At 32.6% G+C, this 8046-nt stretch overlaps 2 long non-coding RNA genes across 2 annotated transcripts; one reads left to right on the plus strand and one right to left on the minus strand.

Annotated features, from left to right (window-relative positions):
• Window positions 1-225: 225 nt before the first annotated feature.
• On the plus strand, window positions 226-1133 carry LOC148612564 (uncharacterized). The gene is made up of 2 exons (XR_015923938.1): window positions 226-487; window positions 993-1133. It is a non-coding gene; the product is annotated as an uncharacterized LOC148612564 (long non-coding RNA).
• Window positions 1134-4531: 3398 nt separating this feature from the next.
• On the minus strand, window positions 4532-6577 carry LOC148612565 (uncharacterized). Its single transcript, XR_015923939.1, has 4 exons — window positions 6518-6577; window positions 6104-6201; window positions 5169-5274; window positions 4532-4662 (listed from the first exon to the last, which is right to left on the minus strand). It is a non-coding gene; the product is annotated as an uncharacterized LOC148612565 (long non-coding RNA).
• Between the last annotated feature and the right edge of the window lie 1469 nt (window positions 6578-8046).

An 8046-nucleotide genomic window follows, 5' to 3' on the forward strand; every position in this document is an offset into this window, starting at 1 on the left:
GGTATTGTACATATGAGAACATTTCATACATAACTTGAGGTAAACTACATGAATTATATGATTTGGAAATTAATCTGACCATTTACATATACATTTGTATGACCTTATATAAGACACAATTTTCAATTTTTTAAGAAGTTTATCGTATTTTTTTAAACTTTTTTAAATAGATCCATAAATACAAGCTGTTGACTTACATTGTATATCTGTAACTAAAGCTAAGGAACTAGTTTTGTCAGTCATCAGATTTCTTTTGCACAGTATGTTGTCATGAACATGTACAATTATACCTTAGTCATGACAGTATGATAAAAGTCTATCCATGTTGATTTTCAGTATCTCTTTCCATATTAAAAGGAAATATGTTTTGATATTTTCCAGAAAATTTTGGATGCAGCCGTCATGTTCACCTACCAATGATACAAGTTACCAGACAAGTCATACATAACAGGAAGCTCTGTTCAAATGAAGTATGATAATAGATTGTGTAGGTATTTGAGGTTCTGTTTACAATATTTTTATGCCTTGTTTTTTTTTTTTAAATATTGATTTTGGGGTGTTCCAAAAGTAGGAACCACCTCTTTTGTTCGGAAATGTTGGACGTAATGTGGAAAATTTTTGCAAAAATGAGGAAATTAATAGCTTGGACCCCCCTTTCAAAGTCTTTTTATTGTTCATTATAAACCCGCATTAGTCAATTTATTTTAGAAATGTATTTGTATTATTTTACATGTGTAATGTAGATAGATCCCATATGTGTTTATTGCTTAAAATGTAGCACTACAGTTCCCATGACACTTAAATGAAGGTTGTAACATAGACATAATATTTTAACATAATGGGATGTTTTGTTTGAAGAAAAAAAACATCCAATGAGCATATGATGTAGGGTTTACTTAAATAGAGGTCTACTTCAATACAGGAATCATGAATCACAGTAACTTTGAATATGAGTATTATGTATATTTATTACTGATTTTTTATACTTCCAGATCATCCATGGCATATATATGACTGAAAAGAATTCATACATGTAGAATTTAGATGATCTTCAATGCTGTTCAAATCTCTGCTTGCACTGTAATGAAAGCTGATATGAAGCTGAAGTTTGAAAATAAATATTTTCAAAATCATATTTCTTATGCAAATGTACAAGGTTTAAAAGTAAAAGTCACTTTCATACATGTATACAATAACAGCCATGTCTCCTTCTTGACAGTAACATCCAGGAATACAACCTAGAATTCCTTGCACTGCAAGCTGTCACTCTATCAACTGACCTAAACAATTACTTCATTGTTTTCTATAGATTAGGTTGATTATGGTCTTTTGTAAATAGTTTTACTTTATTTGTTTTTGGGCTTTTTTATAGATGGCCTTATGGTATGTAGTTTGCCCATTATTGATAACCCTGTGGTGAGTTCACTTGTAGAAGCTAAATCGTTACTTGCTTCGTTTTTTGAATAACTATCTCATTGGCAAACATAAATGGTACATGTATTTAAATTTTCTACTTATGACTAGTGAGTGCTAAATCTTTCACTGCTTCTCAAACAAGTAATTTTGTGTAACAACTATTTGGCTAATTCATTATAATGTGTTTTTAGTGGTATGACATGCCAACAAGCAACTGTTGATTCTATGAGGTGGCACTATGAAACCGCCTCAAAATGTCATAATAGTAGAGTAGTATAAAGCAGGATCATTTCATACAGTAAAACATTCTTGTCCTGAAATGCAAGAAATAATTGCAATATGCATTGAAACCACAACCAATCAATGAAAAAAAAAAAACAAGTTCCATGGGTTAATAGAATAAAATATAAACATTCACAGACATTAAAAATTTTGAAAGAGAAGGATTTATTGTTGAATGTTGAGCTAATCATAATCATGCCATGTACTTGTACTTATAATTTACATTGAATTGATCTGAATTCATGGTTTCCTTGTATAAACTCTACAAAACTGGTAAATTGTGATTTTTTTTTGCTCACAAGTTAAGAGAGATGTTGAGGTGAGGATAAGCATACCATAAGCTCATGATGCACCTGTTTAATAGGACATTTTATCGAATGATATTTATCAGTCAACTGTGCTGGTAATACCTGTTCATTGTTCAGAGGGGGTTGGCACCCCTCCTTTTTACCAGCAAAATTAGTCATTTTCATGTGTAAAATTGACAAAACATGGTAAATAATGTCTTAATATCACCATCACATTGGCTTGCACCCCTTCTTTTCAAAGTTGTCTGGAGCCGTCCCTGTTCCCTGAGCATGGACCAGGTGCGCCAGTAGGGTTAGCGTCCTCTGCTTTTCTAGAAACCCGCCGAGTTGCTCATAGAAAGGCAAGTCCGGGGTAGACGAATGAAGGAAAGGAAAACCATGACACGTTGAACAAATCAGTTTTCATGGTGCAGATGGATATACCGTAGCGATCTGCGATTTTATGATGAAGACCACAACATAAAACTTCTATAGGAATGACTTCAATCTTGTAGCAACACAACCCTGTTCCAGAAGTTTATTTGTTAGAATTCTAGCGCGATACAAAAACTGCGTAGTTTCGGCAAGCTCTGACATAATGTAGGGGTTGTTATATGCATACGCATGTTTAATAGAGGGGGTATCACATTTAAAAAATATATTTTAAGGGGATTAGAAAATATCATGGGGGGTCAAGAAAATTTTATATGATTTCAAAATTACCAGCCCCCCCCCCCCACTCCAGGTAAATGATAAATTTCTATTTCCGTTTGAATCGTAAGGGGAAAAAAGGGGGCTATATAGTCAAATTTTTTGTCCTGAATCTTTTTATGTAATATTCAAACCAGAACCTTTTTTCGCCTATTGCATCTTTGTATTTATATAAAATCATATATCATTGTCCTGCCTTTCTATTTCAAATGTAATCCTAGCCCCGAACCCCACTCATAAAAATCAACATGGTTACGGAGGCGTATTCAGGTGGGGGAGTGGCGAGCGTGCAAGGCAATTTGCAAAGCATGGGTTGTCAGGGGTAGCTTTAGGCGGTTTCAAGTTGAAACTTTAAATTTCTCGCTAATTTTTTCAAAAAAATATCTACATTGCACCCACTCTACAGTATTTCAAAAATTTGTGTCACCTCGCTCGACTCGGCAGAATTTTTACTGTGCGCCCCTATCTAAAATCCTAGATCCGTTTCTGTTACTCCTACAACGTAAGCGGTTGGTATTCCGTTCCTCTATACCCCCAGGATGGCATCAAGTCAAAAAATAGCTTGCCAGACAACCTCTAGCATTGCTGGAGTACAACATGGTTTGCTACATAAGCAGTGTATTGCTTTTTTATATATATATTTCTTTATTGCTTTTATGGAGAATATTAAAATAGTTTCAAAACAGGCAACTTGTTTCATGCTAAACGGTTAAAGCAAAATATGATGAAAGCTATTTACAGGTTAGTGAACAGGGACGGCTCCAGACAACTTTGAAAAGGAGGGGTGCAAGCCAATGTGATGGTGATGCTAAGACATTATTTTACATGTTTTGTCAATTTTACACATGAAAATGACTAATTTTCTGGTAAAAAGGAGGGGTGCCAACCCCCTCTGATCAATGAACAGGTATTATCAGCACAGTTGACTAATAATTATCATTCGATAAGATGTCCTGTCAAACAGGTGCATCATGAGCTTATGGTATGATTATCCTCACCTCAACATCTCTCTTAACTAGTGAACAAAAAAAAAATCACAATTTACCAGTCTGTAGAGTTTATACAAGGAAACCATGAATTCAGATCAATTCAATGTAAATTATAGGTACAAGTACATGGCATGATTATAATTAGCTCAACATTCAACAATAAATCCTTCTTTTCCAAAATTTTTAATGTCTGTGAATGTTTATATTTTATTCTATTTACCCATGGAATTTGTTTTTTTTTTCATTGATTGATTGTGGTTTCAATGCATATTGCAATTATTTCTTGCATTTCAGGACAAGAATGTTTTACTGTATGAAATGATCCTGCTTTATACTACTCTACTATTATGACATTTTGAGGCGGTTTCATAGTGCTACCTCATAGAATCAACAGTTGCTTAGCCAAATAGTTGTTACACAAAATCACTTGTTTGAGAAGCAGTGAAAGATTTAGCACTCACTAGTCATAAGTAGAAAACTTAAATACATGTACCATTTATGTTTGCCAATGAGATAGTCATTCAAAAAACCAAGCAAGTAGCGATTAAGATTCTACAAGTGAAAACACCACATGGTTATCAATAATGGGCAAACCACATACCATTAAGCAACCTATAAAAAGGCCCAAAAACAAATAAAGTAAAACTATTTACAAAAGACCATAATCAACCTAATCTACAGAAAACAATGAAGTATTTTTTTAGGTCAGTTGATAGAGTGACAGCTTGCAGTGCAAGGGATTCTAGGTTGATGGCTGTTATTGTATACATGTATGAAAGTGACTTTTATTTTTGAAGCACAACATATTTAAACCTTGTACATTTGTATAAGAAATATGATTTTGGAAATCTTTATTTTCAAACTTCAGCTTCATATTAGCTTTCATTACAGAGCAAGCAGAGATTTGAACAGCATTGAAGATCATCTAAATTCTACATGTATGAATTCTTTTCAGTCATATATATGCCATGGATGACCTGGAAGTATAAAAATCAGTAATAAATATACATAATACTCATATTCAAAGTTACTGTGATTCATGATTCCTGTATTGAAGTAGACCTCTATTTAAGTAAACCCTACATTATATGGCTCATTGGATGTTTTTTTTCAAACAAAACATCCCATTATGTTAAAATATTATGTCTATGTTACAACCTTCATTTAAGTGTCATGGGAACTGTAGTGCTACATTTTAAGTGATAAACGCATATGGGATCTATCTACATTACACATGTAAAATAATACAAATACATTTCTAAAATAAATTGACTAATGAGAGTTTATAGTGAATAATCAAAAGACTTTGAAAGTGGGGGTCCAAGCTATTAATTTCCTCATTTTTGCAAAAATTTTCCACATTACGTCCAACATTTCCGAACAAAAGAGGTGGTTCCTACTTTTGGAACACCCCAAAATCAATATTTAAAAAAAAAAAAAAACAAGGCATAAAAATATTGTAAACAGAACCTCAAATACCTACACAATCTATTATCATACTTCATTTGAACAGAGCTTCCTGTTATGTATGACTTGTCTGGTAACTTGTATCATTGGTAGGTGAACATGACGGCTGCATCCAAAATTTTCTGGAAAATATCAAAACATATTTCCTTTTAATATGGAAAGAGATACTGAAAATCAACATGGATAGACTTTTATCATACTGTCATGACTATGGTATAATTGTACATGTTTATGACAACATACTGTGCAAAAAAAATCTGATGACAGATAAAGCAAGTTCCTTATCATTAGTTACAGATATACAATGTAAGTCAACAGCTTGTATTTATGGATCTATTTAAAAAGTAAAAAAAAAAATAGCATGATAAACTTCTTAAAAAATTGAAAATTGTGTCTTATATAAGGTCATACAAATGTATATGTTACTGTTTAGATTAATTTCCAAATCATATAATTCATGTAGTTTATCCCAAGTTATGTATGAAATGTTCTCATATGACTTACATGTACAATACCATGGAACATTAAATTTTGTTTTTGATTGCTCTTGGTCAACTATTCAGCAATACTTGTTTCACTGGAGTTTCCTTGATCTTGTATATGAATTTATTTTTGTTCTCAAAAATGAAATATGGGGTACTGTATACACAAATAACAGATTCTTGCAAGGTTTTGTTTGTGTTACCCTATAATCAAGTAACTGTACAACTCATCATGTTCAACAAGTTTGTATCATAGACTGTTTCATTTAAATGAAAATCAACAGTCATTGACTCAACGACAACTCTTCATGTCTTTATAAAAATGTTTGTATGGACTATGGAACATGTATACAGTACACGTATAAGGCTTAAGAAAGTTTTTTGTGTACCATATATCCTGTAATTTGAACTGCACTCATTTATTTAGACTACAGCATATGATTTAGACAAATTATAATTTAACAAATACATGGTATATGAAAAACACTTAAGTTATTTATCATAATTCTTCATTATTGTAACTGTGTTCGAGCTAAATAAAATATTTGTATTTTCATCATGGCGGCACTGTAAACAATAATGAATGCATATCATTAATGTTCGTTCGTTTTGGTAATCAATTTTTTGATATATAAAAATATAAAAACAAAAAAATATAGCAAACAATTGAAATAAAAACAAACTGTCACATTCGAAATGAAAAAATGTACTCAATTAAAACATTAATTTAGCCACAAATATGCCGAAGTTCATAAGCAAGCTGCTGATAAAAAAAGACAATGGAGAAAATTTTAAATAGTTTGGTGTTTTTTGTAGAGGGTTTGGAATTATCTCAAACTACGATTTTCAGGTTCATTTGTATTCACCTTAATGTGTCACTTACTTTTTGGTGGAATATATGTCCATATGTGAGTACACGAAAGTCAAATTTAGACGACCCCACCTCCCCTCTCCTCAATGTGACAGCATGGTTTTTCACAAAATACCGTTCGGAAGTCTGATTTTAGTTCAACAGTCATGTAAAAGTCCGAGAATTCCGAACTCCTGTTTCCATGGGCTGGTCAAAATGAAGGAATTTAACACTTTCGCCTGCACTGAAAACAATGTGCCTGGCTAGATATTTGTTAAGGAATGTAAAATACAAGTATTACGGGATGCGTATTCAGAATCAGTAGGTGATTTTTCACGTTTGATGTTTAGATGCACAACTTTGCATAATAACGCACAAATTAATAAGAATAAACTGTTTAGTTGACACTAATACACCTCCGTAGTTACATGTTTGACATCTGTCTATACAAAAGATTTGTGAAATATCTCACTTTTCATCTAGTAAGAGAATGTTCAATCGATGTTGGAACTTGTTAACAGCAAAATCGATCATCCTAATCATCTGAAATGTAAGCGGATTGTTTCTATGGTTTGTAAGCTATTAATTTTAAAATGGTATTTTGGGTGAACTACTAAATTTTTAAATGAACATGCCTTTTGTGCATATTGGTGTCATAGAGGAGCCAGTAACACGGGAGTATAGAGGTGGAAGATGGTATAGTTATTGACCTGTAATAAATTAAAAGGGACCTCTTGTATATACATGTACCTGTGTAAAGATTGCCAATGTGACGCTGATGTACATTCTTATTATACTGTGTTTCTATATAATATTCTTTATCTGTTTTATTTCTAAATTTAATGCAATCCTTTCAGGATTTAGTCACAATATTATAATCAAAATACTCATGTACTAAATCAATTTATATCGATCGTTTGAATTTTTACGCCTCAAATAATCGTCAAATTGCAAATGTTGTAAATGGTAAATATTGAACTCTTTGATTTATTTTTCAATTCACAATTCTGATTACATGTACGTAGTACATTTAATAAACACGCATCGTAACATGCAGTGCGCCAGTTCGCAAAATATTCAAGTTTGATGATGGTTTACATGGAACACCTAGATGAGTTCACACAACACATTCAACATATTGCACAACTGAACTATAAACTACTAGTTGGCCTTTCCGTGGTTATATATTTTCAAGTCGAAATTCAACATAAAGATCTCCAAATCGAAACCGTTTGTCAGGTATTTCAAACTTAAGCCACAACCATAGAAATAAAGCATGCCCTTAGATACATGTCTTTCTCAACTAACTACATACCTCAGTTAATAAGCTAAATGTACGCGTAAGGAAATGATATCTTTGTCACGCTCATCGGTCGACCTACTCTCAAACCGATAAAGTGGAGGATACGTGGAATCTGGGATAAGGTCAACAGCAATATTACGGGAATCACTCTTCGGTACATATACATGAATGCACTACCGTATATATTCGTTATACCCTTCATTTCGTGCATTATAAAGCTAGGACATCGTTGCTTCTAGCAGATAATTGAGTTGAAAAT

This window comes from Perna viridis, chromosome 7 (genome assembly GCF_037379345.1).
Source record: "Perna viridis isolate PV_CMFRI_1.1 ecotype Kerala chromosome 7, ASM3737934v1, whole genome shotgun sequence".
NCBI lineage: Eukaryota > Metazoa > Mollusca > Bivalvia > Mytilida > Mytilidae > Perna > Perna viridis.